Source organism: Dendrobates tinctorius, unplaced genomic scaffold (genome assembly GCF_039654945.1).
Source record: "Dendrobates tinctorius isolate UK_male_01 unplaced genomic scaffold, ASM3965494v1 ptg000150l, whole genome shotgun sequence".
NCBI classification, from domain to species: domain Eukaryota; kingdom Metazoa; phylum Chordata; class Amphibia; order Anura; family Dendrobatidae; genus Dendrobates; species Dendrobates tinctorius.
Window position 1 is genome coordinate 10,762,544 of NW_027361817.1, and position 17,924 is coordinate 10,780,467.

The window sequence follows — 17,924 nt, forward strand, 5'->3', positions numbered from 1 at the left end:
GCTCTTCCTGCTGCTGCTTCTAGGGTGCCCCCTCGGATCCCCGCTTACCGCTTTGGCCACCGCACAACACCCTCAGCCTTCCAACCTGCAGCGCGGGGGATTCAGCACGAGGGTTCCTCTTCCTGTCCTGCTCCTGTTCCAGGTATGCACCTTAGGCCGCGGGCACGCTCCCTTCTCCTCTCTTAACCCCTTCTGCACCACCGCTGTGGAGCGATCACCAATCAAGCTGCAGCACAGGGTATATCAGGCGGCTCCTCCCTCATGGAGGCGCCTGATTATCGTGTGCCTTCCTGTACGGTACTCTGGCCCCGTCTAGTCGCTCCTGACTCTAGTCGCTCCTGACTCTAGTCGCCCCTGACTCTGGTCGCTCCTGACTCTCGTCGCTCCTGACTCTGGTCGCTCCTGACTCTAGTCGCCCCTGACTCTAGTCGCCCCTGACTCTAGTCGCCCCTGACTCCAGTCGCTCCTGACTCCAGTCGCTCCTGTCTCCTGTCGCACCTGACTCCGGTCTCTCTGACCCTCCGCCTTATTGCCTCACCCGCACCTGAGCCACCCCTCTTGGTATCAGCTGTCACGGTATTTGACTCCTTTGGGCCGGCACCTAACAGTCCCTGTATAGAGGTCGGCACCACCTGGCCAGCTCGCCCCAGGGATCCCAGCACCGTGACCCAGAGGGTCCACTCTTGCTACTCCTTACACTACTAGTGGGGAGTTCTAAAGTAAGTAAAACCAGAGAGTGGCCCGAAATAACCGATGGGAGGATATCAGCTGTTTTTAAGAAGGGACGAAGAGTGGCAAAGAACAACCAATAATTAATACGAGTATGAATGTCATGCACTTTAGAGTAGAAGGTGTACTCTCTCTCTGTGGGGTGGTAGCATCTCCAAACATCAACTAAATCAAGCCTATCTAGTAGGGTGGAAATCACTCCAGTTGGAGAATGAGATACAGGCATGGGTGTAGATCAAGAAAGGTGTCATGAAGGGTATTTAAATCCCCACAAAATAATATATTTGTGGGGTGCCAGTCGTGGACAACTTCCACTAATTTAGCAACAAAAAAAAGGATTGGCAGCGTTCGGTGCATAAACATTAAGTCAGTATTCCGGCTGTTCACTAAGAACTCTGACTAGTAAATACTGTCCCGCCCTATTTCTCACCACATCTTGTACAGATAATCGAGATTTTTATGAAACAAAATAGCCACCCCAAGCTCCTTCAGTGAAAAAGAAGCCTCCAAGCACTCCAAATAATGTCTCTTAGGCTGGAGTCACACACAACATATAAAAAATATAGGTCCGTTTTTCATGAACCAGAATCGCACAAATGAAAAGGGATCCATATGTCATCCGATTGTCATGCGAGGATGCGATTTTCTCGCATCTAAGCATCCGTATGACGAGGATTTCTTGCCGGCTTGCAAAATGGACATATAATGGAGCCCAATGACAGGTTAAAACACAAATGAAAGAATATATATATATACACATAGAATACATATATACATGTCATTGAGACATATATATATATTTATATTTCATAGAGTTCTACATAGAACTCTAAATCAATTGCCGGCTTCTGTAAAATCAATACAAAACCCGACATGAAATGACACATGGTTTACATACAGTAAACAATTTCATTTCATTTATTTTTTTATATGTCCCTGACTAATAATTAGATTAGGGTATGTGTGTAAAATTTTGGACATGTAGGTGTTAAATTAATGAGTAAATTTGTTAAAAAAAATGCGTGGGCTCCCATGGTAATTTATCCACCAGAAAGGGAAAGCCAGTGAGTGAGGGCATATTTTAATAGCCTAGAGAGGAACCATTGTTTTTGGCCTCCCCCTGGCTAAAAAAAATCTGCCCCCAGCCACCCCAGAAAAGGCGCATCTATAAGATGTACCTTTTCTGGCACTTAGCCTCTATTCCCATTGCCTTTAGCAGTGGCTCATGGGTTAATAATAATGGGTTAATGTCACCTTGCTATTGAAAAGTGACATTAAGTCAGGTTAATAATGGAGAAGTGTCAATAAGACACATATCCATTATTAACCCTAGAATAGTAAAGGGTTAAAAAAAGACACACATTAATTAAAAGATTTTTCATGAAATAAATACAAAGTTTTTGACCAAATTTATTATTCTGCCAATCCAAAAAAAGCCCTTTTTCTGTAAAAAAAATAAAATAAAAAGCCAACAATATACATACTTCTCCGCCATTCAGTCAGGTCCCCCGCTGCAATCCATCACAAGGGGTTAACTAGTTTACAACGGGGACCATTGCTAATGCTACTGGCCCCGCTGTAAACCACTACAGAATGAATTAAATCATGTCTGCGCAGGCGCCCCGGCTGACCAGAGATGAAAAGTGTGGGAAAGTTTTGGAACTTTTTCCCACACTGTCAGTTCACCTCAGGTCAGCCGGGAACTCCGTGCAGCCTCACTGACTACCGCTGACGGCACTGAGGCTGCGCGGAGTCCCTGGATGACCGGAGGTGATCTATCAGCGTGGGAAAAAGTTCAGAAACTTTTCCACGCTATCAAGTTCACTTCAGGTCAGCCAGGGACTCTGTGCAGCATCACTGACATCAGCGGTAGTGAGGCTGCGCGGAGTCCCTAGCTCACCTGAGGTAAACTCAGAAGCGTGGGAAAAAGTTCCGAAACTTTCCCACGCTTATTAGTTCATCCCAGTCAGCCGGGGAGGCTGTGCAGAGATGAAGTCATTCATTCGGCAGTGGTTTACAGCGGGGCCGGTAGCATTAGCACCGGTCCCCGTTGTAAACTAGTTAACCCCTTGTGATGGATTGCAGCGGGGGACCTGCTGACTGAACGGCGGAGAGGTGTGTATATTGTTGGTGATTTATTTTATTTTTTTTTCCAGAAGAACAAGGGATTCTGTTGGAATAGTAGAATAATAAATTTGGTCAAAAATTTTCTGTGATTATTTCATTAAAAGAATTTTTAATTAATGTGTGTCTTTTTTAACCCTTTACTGCTATAGGATTAATAATGGAGAGGTGTCTTATTGACACCTCTCCATTATTAACCCGGCTTAATGTCAACTTCCAATAGCAAGGTGACATTAACCCATTATTAACCCTTGAGCCACCACTAAAGGCTATGGGAATAGAGAGGCTAAGTGCCAGAAAAGGCGCATCTTATAGATGCGCCTTTTCTGGAGTGGCTGGGGGCAGATTGTTTTAGCCAGTATGGGGCCAAAAACAATGGTCCCTCTCTAGGCTATAAATATCTGCCCTCACTCGCTGGCTTTCTCTCTCTGGTGGAGAAAATACCACGGAAGTGTGTGTTAGTCATTCACAAGGAAGGCTGGGTGAAGGAAGGAGCTGAACATGAGTCCTGCGCAGTCCATCCAGAGGGGACGAGTGGCAGCTAGGTGGTCTGCAAGAAGGGCTGGCATGGCGTGGTGGAGTCACAGTTTATGGTGTTGGCAGGAAGTGCTTGCATGGCTTGGTGGAGTGACGACTATGGAGAGAGTTGCACTCAGCATGCGGGACTTGGTTGCTGAGAGCGGGACTCAAGCATGCTTGACTTTTTCGGCAGGAGTTGAACTCATCTTTAGGACTCTGTTACTGGACAGCTGCAACTGGTGGTGGACTCTACTCCAAGGCTGCACTATGGTGAAGGATCGTTATGGTGATGGATCCAGGTGGAGGAGATGCACACAGGTGGTGGGCTCTGTTGCTAGGAGCGTACGCAACAGAGCAAAGCTAAGTGGTGTTTCCCTTGTATTGTCATTTTTCCTCATGTGTGTTTTAGTGCAGTGGTGGGATTAGTTTCCACACTGACCAATTCCCTAGTGAGGGTTTAGGTCAGGACGAGCTAGGGTTTTTAGGTTCCTGTTGCGCGCCCGGTGCGGAACCGGCATAGGGAACATTAGGAGTGCAGGGACACTGGCTCAGGGGAGCTCAGGAGGTCTCCATGTCCCTATCGCAGGGCCCACCATTGTTAATGTTTCCCAGGTTTCCCCTTTATTATTTAAATTCGCCCCACTGGAGTCGCTGTATCCAGGGTCACGGGTGTCTTATGGGTTCGCCTTGCGGTACTCGCTGCATCCAGACACGCGTGACCGTGACAATTGTCCTGCTGGAAGACCCATGACCTCTGAGGGAGACACAGATTTCTCACACTGGGCCCTACATTATGCTGCAAAATTTGTTGGTAGTCTTCAGACTTCATAATGCCATGCACACGGTCAAGCAGTCCAGTGCCAGAGGTAGCAAAGCAACCCCAAAACATCAGGGAACCTCTGCCATGTTTGACTGTAAGGACCGTGTTCTTTTCCTTGAATGCCTCTTTTTTTCTCCTGTAAACTCTATGTTGATGCCTTTGCCCAAAAAGCTCTACTTTTGTCTCATCTGACCAGAGAACATTCTTCCAAAACGTTTTAGGCTTTTTCAGGTAAGTTTTGGCAAACTCCAGCCTGGCTTTTTTATGTCTTGGGGTAAGAAGTGGGGTCTTCCTGGGTCTCCTACCATACAGTCCCTTTTCATTCAGAAGTCGACTGATAGTACGGGTTGACACTGTTGTACCCTCGGACTGCAGGGCAGCTTGAACTTGTTTGGATGTTAGTCGAGGTTCTTTATCCAACATCCGCACAATCTTGCGTTGAAATCTCTTGGCAATTTTTCTTTTCCGTCCACATCTAGGGAGGTTAGCCACAGTGCCATGGGCTTTAAACTTCTTGATGACCCTGCGCATGGTAGACACAGGAACATTCTGGTCTTTGGAGATGGACTTGTAGCCTTGAGATCGCTCATGCTTCCTCACAATTTGGTTTCGCAAGTCCTCAGACAGTTCTTTGGTCTTCTTTCTTTTCTCCATGCTCAATGTGGTACACACAAGGACACAGGACAGAGGTTGAGTCAAATTTAATCCATGTCAACTGGCTGCAAGTGTGATTTAGTTATTGCCAACACCTGTTAGGTGCCACAGGTAAGTTACAGGTGCTGTTAATTACACAAATTAGAGAAGCATCACATGATTTTTCGAACAGTGCCAATACTTTTGTCCACCCTCTTTTTTATGTTTGGTGTTGAATTATATCCAATTTGGCTTTAGGACAATTCTTTTTGTGTTTTTTCATTTAAGACAAATTAAATGAAGATAATAATACCAAAGAATTTGTGTTTGCAATAATTTTCAGGAAGAAACTGAGTATCTGACAGAATTGCAGGGGTGTCAATACTTTTGGTCACAACTGTAAGAAGGAAATGCCCCTCATACTTCAACGTGGAGACGGCTCAAAACGCCCGAAGCAGTTGCAATTTGTCCTGATAATTAAGCAACTTAAAAATAACAGAGCATGGGCGAGCTTTTGGATCAGAACGTTCAGGTCCAGGCCTGTGTGCTCGCTCTACTACTTTGGAGCCAGGCAGGTTCGGCAAATTAACTGCCCATGGGAGCCATGAGGAGGTGAAGTGATAAAGGTCTTTTATTGACTCAGGGACGCCAATGATCCGAAGATTGTTTTGACGACTGATTTTCCAAGTAATGGAGTTTTTCCTGGAGCTGCTCTATTGCATGATCTCTGTCCTTTATTTGAGCAGTGTAGGATTGTGCAGTATCCTCTAAATTTGAGATCCGCTGCTCTGCCACTGAGATTTTATTGGTGTGATCAGTTGAGATGTGATTGTTTCCAACGAGGATTGAAGAGACTGAAGTCTGGTGTCGATTGCCAGCATGAGCTTCAATGTGATAGAAGCGGCGATGGCTTGTAAAGATTCTTCAGACACGCAATAGAAGAGTCTGATGTTTTAGGAGGAGACTTAGCAACCTGTGCTCTGGTTTTAACAGATTTAGAACTACCAGTGTTCACAAATTTTTCTATGGGTGATGATGTGGAGTATGTTGTCACAAGGTATGTATATATGTAACAGAAGAGGAGGGGGATAATATAGCCGGAATTTAGTTGAAGCAACTTACATGACAGTAAGTAGGGTTAAGTAACAAGTAGGCACCAATATGTCCCAGATAGGGCCAGGGTCAACCACAATACTGAAGGCGATAGGAAGGGGGCTTTATCAGTCATCTATCCCAGCAGGTATAGGTGGGCGCAGTTATAAAAGCCCAATAATCACTGCGTGGCGTTGACCTCCGGAAATAGCAGGTAAAAAGTTCACATCAGTAGTAGACTGTGTATTTGGAGGGAGAAGTGAAGATTAGGTTGACATAAGTTTGTAAACCAGTAGATGGCGCTGAAAAGATGCAGAATACTATACAGTATATGAATAAAAGACTGATTACCAAAGTAGAGAGTACAAGGAGGTTAGCAAAAACAAATAAGAAATCTGTTGGACAAAGAATAACAGTTGTCACAATAATCCCCCAAGTCTCTATCTTATGATATAAAGTACGGCAAATCCGGGGTTTTAACAACCAGTTATGCTGTACCCACATAAGGGGGGGGGGGGAACGTTCCTCTTGGCTTTAGCTGTACAAGGAACGCATAGCAGACATCTTGGATAGGGAAGCAATGTAATCCTGTTACTTTCTATGATGGAAAACTTCAGTTTGCTTGGTCCTAAAGGCCTGATTTAGGTTCCCAGATGATCCTGGGGCAAGTAGCAATAGTCCCAAAGTAAAAGAGGATAGTTTGGAACCTCAAAGTCCGCTTGATAGTCGCTTTTCTGGGAAGTCTTGTGGGAGCTCCAGTCTCCTACTTCCTCACATGGTAAGAGCTAGGCAACACCCCTGACCTAATAATTTTAAGGCTAGAGAATAACCTCTCTACACTAACTTAGGTTAGCGGCAAAGCAGTAACCACATGGGCAACATCTCTAACAATTTCAGGGTATAAAGGAATTGCCTTATTCACTGTCAGTTTAGATGAACGATTGAACTCTTCTTTCTTTGAGAGCGAGTGAAAAATGTTGCTGAAATATGGTCAGTCTATTTGCTGTGAGAGTGGAATCTTTTTCCCTGCGACAACACTGTGCCTGCTCCATTCGCCCATATACTTTTCAAAATGAAACTCATCATCTGATGAGGCTGAAGATATGGGAACAGCACTGGCAAGATCCAAGTCTTCTTGCTCTTGGCCGTCCTGTAGCCCACTAATCCTAAGTGCTACTTCAGTCAGAGCTTCTCTACCGTTAGTAAACTTTTGATCATCCAGCAATATACGATGACTCAGGTCCACATAAACAGCTGCCAGAATTTTATTTTCTAATAGCAGTGTGTATCTCCATTTCATTGAAGCATCAATGACATCGGTAATTAAACCTCCTCTTTGGGACAGGCAAAACAACAAGTTCTTCCACTCGTTTATGAAAATGCCAGGAGTTACATCCTCAGTTTCTAATTTTTTAGTCACTGTAAATGGATGATGAAGATATTACCTCAATTCAGCCACATGTGTCCATTGACTTTCATTTAGTGTTGGCCATATCTCATTAAATAGGTGCTTCCCCACAGAGTGGCTTGATCCAAAATTGCCCCATTTTCAGCAGGTCTCTTCAAGATGGAATCAATTTTAGAGGATCTGGCAGTAATAGCCAATTTCCTTACTTTGCCATTCAGACTATTTCTTATTGCCAGCTGCCGTGTGTGCACAACACAGCGCATGTCATGAATATGAGAAAGCTTTGAGGCAGCTTCAACAAAATCATCTAATTTATAAAGTATCTGTCACACTTGCGCCCTGACTGGTTTGCACGAGTGTGGGATGTGGCCCCACTATGCCACAAACCAGAATACCCTGGAAGGGGTGTGACTAAGCAGATACCTTGGTGTTCACTGGAGCCTCTGATGGTGAGGTCAGGCTTGTGCGGCAGGTAGCTGCCAGGTGCCACTCCAGGGTGGTGTCTGGCTGTGGCTGATCCCACTGGGGAACGGAACGCTAGGACAGGTGCGGATAACAGGCCCGACTGGCAGACAGGTGGGTGAGCACGGCTGATACTCGGATGAGTAGGTAGCACGGCTGGGTACTCAGGCAGGCAGGTGTGGCTGACAGGCAGGCACGGCTGAGACACAAAGGGCAGGAGCTTACTTGAAAGGCACAGGGACACAGGCAGGAAAGAGTGGTGTATGGAATAGGTAGAGACCTGTTCAGACTGGAGAAGCAGGGACGGGCTCGGGAAGGACGGTAACACAGACATGTAAGAGTAGTGTGTGGGAACAGGTAGGGACCTGTTCAGACTGGATGAGCAGGGACAGATAAAGAGCCGCAGGAAGCGGAACGAGTACGAAGCAGAAGTGCAAGGTTGCAGAGCGACGAGCAGAAGAGACGCTGGTTTCAGTGCAGCGAGCTAAACCGCTAGGAGCACGGAGCAAAGGCAGAGCCGCAAGAGCGCGGAGCAAAGGCAGAGCCGCAAGAGCGCGGATCAAAGGCAGAGCCGCAAGAGTGCGGAGCAAAGGCAGAGCCGCAAGAGTGCGGAGCACAGGCAGGCAGAGAGGACACAAGGATAGACACAGCAGGGAAAGGAGCCACAGACAAGGAGACAAACAGAGGTTAGTACTGAGTTCAGACGTCAGGAACAGGATAAGATACAGGAATAAGACACAGCACACACAAGGATGGACACGGGAACAAATACTGGACAAAGACACAGGCTTGAGTATGTAGCCCTCAGGGAGGTGGAAACATAAAACACCAAGCGCACTGAAACAGATCTGGGTATGCAGCCCCCAGAGAAGGCTGAAACAGGACAGGGCCTGGCGCCTCAGCAGCAAGACAATGACTGAGGGAAATAGTTGCTCAGGCATCATCCTATGGGTGAGGATGCCTTAAGTACTGGAGACCTCTTGACAATTGGCCGGGGACACATTAGGCAGGTGCACACTGACTCAATAAGCCAGAGAGTGCTGGCGCCCCAACCCTATGCACAGCCAGGAAGTATGCAGAGAGCAGGCAGGGGGCATACAGCATGGAGCCGGCAGAAGACAGAACTCACCGCATGGCCCGGAGTAGTGAGTAAGTTGGTGTGTAAGGCAGGTGGGGGATAGGAGGCCATGCAGTGATGCCGGCAGAGTTGTTACAGTATCATTTTCCTGTTCTTTGGAAATGTTTGTCTCAGTTGCAAAACTGTGGCCTTCTATCTCATACTGAATCTGAAGTTTTCTTCTAGCTTCAGTTCACCTTCATTATGCTCATTCATCAGTTTAATTGTACTTATGTTTGAAGCATTGTCTTTTAGCAAGGACCTGTTCTTTTTTGAGTTCATAATCTTGCAGAACTTATTCCACTAAGGACTGGAGAAACTGACTTGTGTGATGAGCTTTAGTATCTTTTACTGTCACGGTCTTGGTAACAACATTCTTGTTGTCACAAATCAAACGTTGATAGCAAAATAGTTCACTCGATGTGTGCAGCATCCCTTTAAAAAAAAAATTAAGTGTCTCAAGTCTTTTTAAGATCTTCTTTTTGGTTAAGTGCTTCTTCAAGCACTAATTTTCTAATACTTTATCTTTCCAGAGAATCACCAAGTTTGCGGCCATTTCTCCATTAAAGCGAACCTTTCAGTAGGATTATGCTCAGTAAAATAGACACTGTCAGGTTGGCTCTGTAATACTATTTAAAACGATGACTTGGTTGATGAAATCCGTCTTGTGGTTATTATTAGAGTTGAGCGAATATCTTCGATTCCCCGCTTATTCGGCAAGCTATAGCGCTTGCCGAATAAGCTACAGTGGGAGCCCAACTTCCAGGATCGCGGCGGCTGATGAGCTGATCGCCGCCACAGCTGCATGTTGCGACTTTGTCACAGCACATGCATGGAGAGGCCAGCACACAGGCTCTCCATGCATGTGCTGTGACACAGCCACGACACATGCAGCTACAGCGGCGATCATCTGATCAGCCGGCGCGATGCAGGAAGCTGGGTTCCCTCTGCAGCTTATTCAGTAAGCGCTATAGTTTGCCAAATAAGCAGAGACCCAAAGATATTTGCTCAACTCTAGTTGTTATTTAATCTTTATTTGAAGTTTTCAGTTAATGAGATTTTGCTGCTTCGGGGCGGGGCTTTGTGGCGGTCTGCTTACGGTCTCCTTATGGGCTTATGACAGATCACTGAGCCCTCAGTGACCTGCCTCCTATTTTACATATTCTTGGCTTTGAAAAAACAAATTTACATCCAGCAAAATAGCGCGGACACCTGCGCAGTAGCATCTCTATCTTACCTATCAATATACAGATAAAAAATGGTTATATTTATTAGAAAGCTTTACTCTGATCTTCAAATCTCAGGTGTTTCTTAGGGTACAGCTCAGTAAATGTTTCACATCATGATGCTTCACAGTCTATGAAGAGGGGAGGAGGGAGCAAGCAAGTTTGTGCTGAATCATACCCTAGAAAGAAACTGAAATTGCCTGCGGAGCTAATAACATGAACAGCATCAGATCAACTAAGGCTAGGTTCACATTCACGTATATGTGCACAGCGTATCTTCTGCATGTGCAAATGCATGCTAACGCAGCGTTTTTTATCCACATCAGCTTACAAATGACATCAAAAAACCGCTGCGTGTGCATGCGTTTTTTTCATGTGTTTGGAGAATTTCCTTTACAAAAGCCACACCCAATGGGCGTGTCTCATTTCCTGGACATGATTTGTGTGAAGAACACATGCGTTCCCATAGACAGTAATGCGTTTTTTTTTGTTTGTTTTTTTTACACACTCATCCGCATACTTGAAGGATTTTTGATGCCTCAAAAAATGCAACGCTTCGTTCGCTGGACCCCGCAAAACGACGCATGCGTACGCATCCACAAGTGAATGCATGTCCCTGCGTACACCATGTTAAATATATGTACGCATGACGCAGGCGCAGCTATGGGGATCAAATGCTGCGCACAGACGCAAATGTGAAACCAGCCTAACCTCTCCAAACATGAGCAAAGAAGGAAAAGCAAACTAAAGCATGAAGCACACAGAGAAAACATACACTGGACTATTGATTTATGCACAATTTATTGAACATTTAATAGCTATGATTTAAGGAGTACTTGCCTTAATTCTGTTCACACTAGCAGTTCTTGAGATGAGTGCAGGGCTGAAGACATTACTCATCAGTATAAGAAAAAAATATTGTTCAGCTCAACCTCATGAAGGACTTCGTATGTGGAGAACAGGATATTGTTTCTGCCAGAGGTAGAAGCAATGCAAAGATGAAGGTAAAAATCCATAGTAACTCAATAAAACATAGGCATTGTTGTGCGTAGCCTGAGAGGAGAGAGGTGGGTAATGAAAATAACCTGATGCGTTTCGAACACGATACTTGTTCGAAACACGTCTGGTTATTTTTATTACCCACCTCTCTCCTCTCAGGCTACACACAACAATGCCTATGTTTTATTGAGTTACTATTAAAGATTTGTCTTTATATCGGATTTTGTGAGAGCTGGATTTTTACCTTCACCGCTGCTTTCTTTATCAGTGCCTTTTTGCTCTGATCTGCAGAGGAGAACTTTACTACCGAGCATGTACATAAAGTGCAGCAAAGATTCATCTCAACTAAAAGCTGAGATCCTTAAATCAAGAACAGAACAGACATTTATAGGACATTTCATAACTTTCACAAATTCTTATGAAAAAATATTCAGCACATCCTGCATTTAAATACTGCACCCAATTTTTTACAATTTTTAGGAGTCTGTCCATTTTATGCCAACTCCGACTTCACTGAAAAGGACACTGGCTCCAACTCCACAGCCCTAATTCTGAGGATGTAAATATGAGTGAAATCGGGATGCCAGGTAGGGTAGGGTGCTCGTGGGCCACTGATTTCAGCCCTTTAGCTGCCTCCGTCCACGAGCCAGGCAGGAACAGCCACTGGCCCTCATGCCGCACTTTGCCCAGGTCTGATGTATACCTGTCAGATAGACTTGAGTTACTGTAAATTATGTCCTCCTCCTGGACAAAATACTCCTAAAAATTGCTAAGAGGAGGATTTTTACCTCTCTTTTAAATATGTGTGATCTCCGGCAGAGTCCGTCCTATGGAACAGTGAGGGAACCAGCAGTCATCACCTGATGGCCCTTTATTATTATTATTATGCATTTATATAGCGCCATTTATTCCATGGCGCTTTACATGTGAAAAGGGGAAATATAGACAAGTATAGTAAACATGTGTAAGACAAGGGACACACAAGTACATAAGGAGAGGGGACCCTGCCCGCGAGGGCTCACAGTCTACAGGGATGGGTGAGGATACAATAGGAGAGGGTAAAAAAAAAAAAGTTTTGTCCCACATGAATATGGAAAGCTATGTCACCAAAGAAAGCTGGGATACACAGAGACACTGCTGGGAACTGATAAATTGGGTGCATAAGTGAGGCTCACGTATAGATTTTATTTTTAAAGGGGTGCTGCTGAGGACAGCAAAGAAATGGTCAGCGAGGTCTGAACAATTTGGTTGAGTTGCACTGGTGAGGACATTGCTGCTGATAGTCTCCCCAACAAGTCGTAGTGTGTGAACACCCCCGACAGATCCAACTGGCAGATACTGTTCACTAATGGCGCACCAAGATTTATCATTATTGAAAATTCAACCCACAATTCTCACACAGTTTTCTTAAAACACGGATCCTGTAAAAAGGTAACAAAAAGGAGAAAGAAACAAATGAATACAGACAAATGTAGAACAATCAACTTTAGCAACAATTATTAAAAAGTAACAATTATTATAAGTCTTTCCACGACATTCTTGTCCCCTATTTAACTAAACTTTTTAATGCCGCTGCGTCCTTCCCTAGAGAAAATTTAGATGCTACAATCGTACTAATTTCCAAACCCAATACTAATCCTGATCAAATTCTTAATTATCGTCCCATTTCATTAATACTGACCTCTAAAGTTTTAGCTAATCATCTTAATATTATACTGCCTAAATTAATTTCCACGGACAAAATTGGCTTTATCAAACATCGGCAATCCATTGAAGGGACCAGACGGCTGATAAATATTATCAAGTTAATCAATTCCCAAAAAGTTCCTTCTGCTCTAATTTAATTAGATGCAGAAAAAGCGTTTGATCGCTTGAATTGGACCTTTCTCCGATGCTCCCTACTAAAATTTGGATTTAATTTAGACTTTATCATCAAAATTATGGCCTTATATTCTGACCCTCAAGCAAAAATTTACATTAATAATCACTTTTCCTCCCCATTTCCAATGGTACCCGGCAGGGTTGTCCTCTCTCTCCATTGCTTTTTGCCCTTGCAATAGAAACGCTAGCCCAATTAATCAGAGATCATTCCTCCACAGAGGGTGTTCGAACAGATGGTCAGGAGTTTAAGATCAGTCTATATGCTGATGTCCTCCTGTCTCTCACCAATCCCTGCTCCTCTATTCCACATTTACAATCCCTTCTTCAAAAATGTTCCTCCCTATCCTATTTTAAGATTAATGAGTCCAAATCCAAAATTTTCCAATTTAATCTCACCAATTCTTAAATCAGGAGTATAAAGGCTGTCTCTTCTTGGGGTTGGGCAGAGAGGGAAATTGTTTATTTAGGTCTGCGGTTTTCTAGAAACCTTGGATCTGATTTCCACTAACCTAGATTCCCTAATTGCCTCCATTTCTAAAGGCCTTAATTTTTACACAAAGAATTATCCTGGTGGGGAAAATGTCTAGTAGCCAAATCAATATTCCTTTTCAAAATCCTTTATGTTTTCAGATCCCTTCCCCTGCTTGTTTCCACTTCTTATTTAACTAGTCTGCAGACACGCCTTAATTTATTTGGGGAAATAAAAAGGCCCGTATTGCTTCGAATCAGTTATACAAACATAAGTTACATGGAGGTATGGGACTGCCTAACATCTCAGCTTATTATTACTCTAATCTTATTAAGCAAAGTCTATGTTGGTGGTCAACTGGCCATATACCGTCATGGGCGGACTTGGAATTTTATTTTAATAAAAATTCCCCTCCTTGTTCTCTTATTTTGAATCTATTGACATCTAAGCATTTATCTCAGTCTAATCATCCAATTTTGATGGCTGCTATTGTGGCTTGGAGGAAGATTTTTAAATTTAAGAGTGGTTTTTCTAGGATTCAACTCCTGTTGAGGCTTCCTCTCTCTTTTCTGGCCTCTGTTTATTCATTAGATTTGCATTCTACTTGGGCTGACTGGGGTATTTCTAAATTAAATGACATCTTTGATGGTCATAAATTTGTATCTTTTTCTCATCTTAAGAGTAGGTTTAGAGTTCCCTCCCCTGCTTTTCTACACTTTACTATGTTGAAAGAATTTTTGACTCCACTGGTGACTCGTTGCCCTCCGCTATCGGAGCCAGCGGTCAATATTTTATGTAACTCAGGCCATAATATTTTTTGGTCCACTCGTTATATCTACCAGTGGTTCAACAACGATTCTGCATTTATAAAATCCCCATATATGAAAAAATGGGAATCGATTTTGAATTTTTCTGTTACCCCAGATGTTTGGGAACTGACCATGTCTCTAACCTATTCTGCTACCATGTCTGTGGCTCTCCATGAGTCCTACTTTAAAATCATATCGAGATGGTACTACTCACCATCTCGTCTAGCTTTCATCAACCCTTCCACCTCCCCTCTCTGTTGGAGGGACTGCGGGCATCATGGTAGCCTTTCCCATTTATTTTGGTTTTGTCCACGTCTTTCAGCATTTTGGGGACGACATCTCCTCTCTTATTTCTCATATTTTAAATCAATCAGATTTTTCACTGACTCCTCAGTTCGCCCTGCTCTCGTTGGATCAAGTCGTTTGAATCCTTCTGTTAGGAAATTGGTTATTCATTTACTGTTGGTTTCTAACAATGAAATTGCGTTTTATTGGAAATCCACTCGAGTGCCCTCTTCACTCGATATCATTGCAAAGCTGACTTTACAAAAGTCATGAGCAAAAATTGGCGTTGCTGAATGGCTGTTTTCCTTCCTTTATAAAGAAATGGTCTCGCTAGCAGGAAATGTTTCCATGAGTTCTTATTATTTATAGTCTGATTGTGTTTTTTTATTTTTTCTTTCATGTGTCATGAATGCCTCACGATATTGCATTTTTGTATGCTCTATTATAAAAGGTTAATAAAATTGTTTGGAAAAGGAACAATCAACTTTACAAAAGCAATATGTAGAATAAGGCTGAGTTCACACGTGGCGTTTTTTTCGCGTTTCTGCGGCGGTTTTAACCGCGCGATTTTGCCACGAAAACGTGAAAAATAAGCATCCCATGCATTCCTATGGGATCCCCCAATGCTGTGCTAATGCTGCGGTTTTTACCGCGGCGGAATCGTTTTGCGGTAAAAAAACGCAGCATGCTCATTAATTTGCGGAATCGCGGCGATCCCGCACCCATAGGAATGCATTGTTCCGCTTACTTCCCGCATGTGGCTGTGCACACCATGCGGAAAGTAAGCAGAACATTTGCGGATGGTACCCACGGCCCGGAGGAGAGGAGACTGTCCTCCGGGCTTTGGGTACCATATCCCTGTAAAAAATAGAATTTTAAAATAAAAAATATTGTTATTCTTACCTACCGGCATCCCGCGCAGCATTCCCGCCTCTCTCCACGTTCCCGTTCCCAGTAATCCTTTGCGAAAATGCCCGCAATGGCGTCCGTTCTCGCGAGATCGCGAATTACCGCGAGACATCGCGATCCCGCAAGAACTGACGTCATCGCAGGCATTTTCCCAAAGGATTACTGGGAACGCCTGCGCGGGACGTCGGAAGGTAAGAATAACACCATTTTTTATTTTTTTTTACATTCTATCTTTTACTACTGATGCTGCATAGGCGGCCTCAGTAGTAAAAAGTTGGTCATACTCATCAAACACTATGTTTGACGAGTGTGACCAACCTGTCAATCAGTTCTCCAAGCGATGCTACAGATCGCTTGGAGAACGCTAGCATTTTGCAAGCTAATTACGCTTGCAAAATGCTAGTTTTTCTGTGAGAAAATCGCGGGAATTTAAAATGCGATTTTCCCGTGGAATGGAATTCCGGAATTTCCGCGAGAGTTCCGGTACGTGTGCACTTAGCCTTAAGCCAAGTTGGAGAAGAGCAAAAAACCACAAGTGACATTACCCTCCCCCAACCAACAAGCAGCCCCTTCCCTGTGCAGAGCCCATCCCCCACATGCAGTCCCACGCAAGTGACACAACTCCACCAACATACAGCCTCATGCGAGTAACATCACCCCCATTCCTGTGATGCCCACCTCAGCGCATGTAGGGGAAATGACCCCTTCCCCGCACAGCCCCCAGCATGCAGCCCCACACAACAGACCTCACCCATGCACAGCCCCACGCAAGTAACAGCAAACCATGTCCTGTGCAAGCCCCAAGCAACCAGCAGCAGCCCCATCCGCAGAGCACTCACTCCTCTTCGCACAGGCATCAGCTGCAGTGTGCAGCCCTCCGTCCTCTCAGGAGCTCGTCCCCAGCAGCCACAACAGCCCAACGCTGCTTCCTGCCGCAGCACTGGACGGGAGGCCGCGCCCCTTCCGGTGACGTCACTTATCACGGGAGCAGCTCCTCGCTGGACACGACCTGGAGTCTACCTCTTCACCGAGGCGCAAGGGCAGTCGGGAATTGTAGGCCTTGGCGGGCTATGGGAGAGGGGTGCGTTCTCTAATGGCCGGCACTTTGGAGCCACGGGTATCTACGAATAAGGTGAGGGGCTCCTCCGGGCGCTGGGGGGGCGGGACACGTGGTGGAGGGTCCGTGCGGAGGTGGCCACGCTATACAGGACGTGCCGGGACGCCGCAGCCTTTGTCCTCTGCCACCTCCCCGCTGTAGTGTGCGGCCTCTGCTGCCCCTTCACATGCGGCGGCTCCCTATAGCGTGTTTAGGTGTCCTGCTCCCACGTGTGATGGTTTCCCAGGGGCCCGCAGGCTGTGGCCGCTCTCCGATTATGGCGGTGCCTGTGACCTGCGGTTATGTGCAGACAGTCATGGATTGGACGCAGCACATGTCCGCTGCCGGCTATTGAACGCAGGTGACTCCTCTGTGATCCCTGAGCCGTGCGGATTCACCGCGTCCAAGGGTGAGCCTGTGTGCACACGTATCGGAAGTTACCGCGAGAGTTCTGGAATTCATTCCGCGGGAAAATCGCATTTTAAATTCCCGCGGAAAAACTAGCGACTTGCAAGCGTAATTAGCTTGCAGAATGCTAGCGTTTTCCAAGTGATCTGTAGCATCGCTTGTAAAACTGATTGACAGGTTGGTCATACATAGTGTTTGACAAGAGTGACCAACTTCTTACTATTGAGGCTGCCTATGCAGCATCAGTAGTAAAAGATATAAAAAATCGGGTTGTATTCACCTTGAGGCATCCCGCGCAGCCTTCCCGGGCCTCAGCGATGCTCCTGTTCCCAGTAATGCCTTGTGAGACCTTTGACGTTGCGGTCTCGCAATAATGTAGCGATCTCGTGAGGAATAGGGACCGCTACATTATCGCGAGACCGCGATGTCATCAAAGGTCTCACAAGGCATTACTGGGAACAGGAGCATCACTGAGGCCCGGGAAGGCGGGACGCCGGAAGGTGAATGTAACACCATTTTTTATTCTATTTTTTACAGGGATATGGTACCCAAAGCCCGGAGGACAGTCTCCTCTCCTCTGGACCGTGGGTACCATCTGCAAATGTTCTGCTTACGTTTCGCATGGTGTGCACAGCCACATGCGGGAAGTAAGCGGAACAATGCAATCCTGTGGGTGCGGGATCGTCGCGATTCTGCAAAATAATGAGCATGCTGCGTATTTTTCCGCAATGCAATTCCACCGCGGTAAAATCGGCAGCATTAGCACAGCATTGCGGAATCCCATAGGATTGCATGGGATGCTGTTTTTTTTGCGGTTTCACGGCAAAATCGCGCATTAAACGCCGCGAAAACGCAAAAAAAAGACGTATGAACACAGTCTTAAAAGCCTGTAGGGGCTCCAGTCTCCGCATGATAGACATTCTGCGGTCTGGAGAGAC

General features: G+C 45.3%; 1 protein-coding gene and 1 long non-coding RNA gene across 2 annotated transcripts in view; one reads left to right on the forward strand and one right to left on the reverse strand.

Annotated features, from left to right (window-relative positions):
* Window positions 1-12,281: 12,281 nt before the first annotated feature.
* LOC141049864 (uncharacterized) lies at window positions 12,282-16,441 on the reverse strand. Its single transcript, XR_012220457.1, has 2 exons — window positions 16,322-16,441; window positions 12,282-12,550 (listed from the first exon to the last, which is right to left on the reverse strand). It is a non-coding gene; the product is annotated as an uncharacterized lncRNA (long non-coding RNA).
* A 34-nt stretch (window positions 16,442-16,475) lies between these two features.
* The window catches only part of SLC39A10 (solute carrier family 39 member 10), a 50,218-nt gene continuing 48,769 nt past the window's right edge, over window positions 16,476-17,924 (forward strand). The window contains exon 1 of the mRNA XM_073546701.1: window positions 16,476-16,614. The gene's annotated coding sequence lies outside the window, so the exon portion shown is untranslated. The remainder of the gene's footprint in view (window positions 16,615-17,924) is intronic.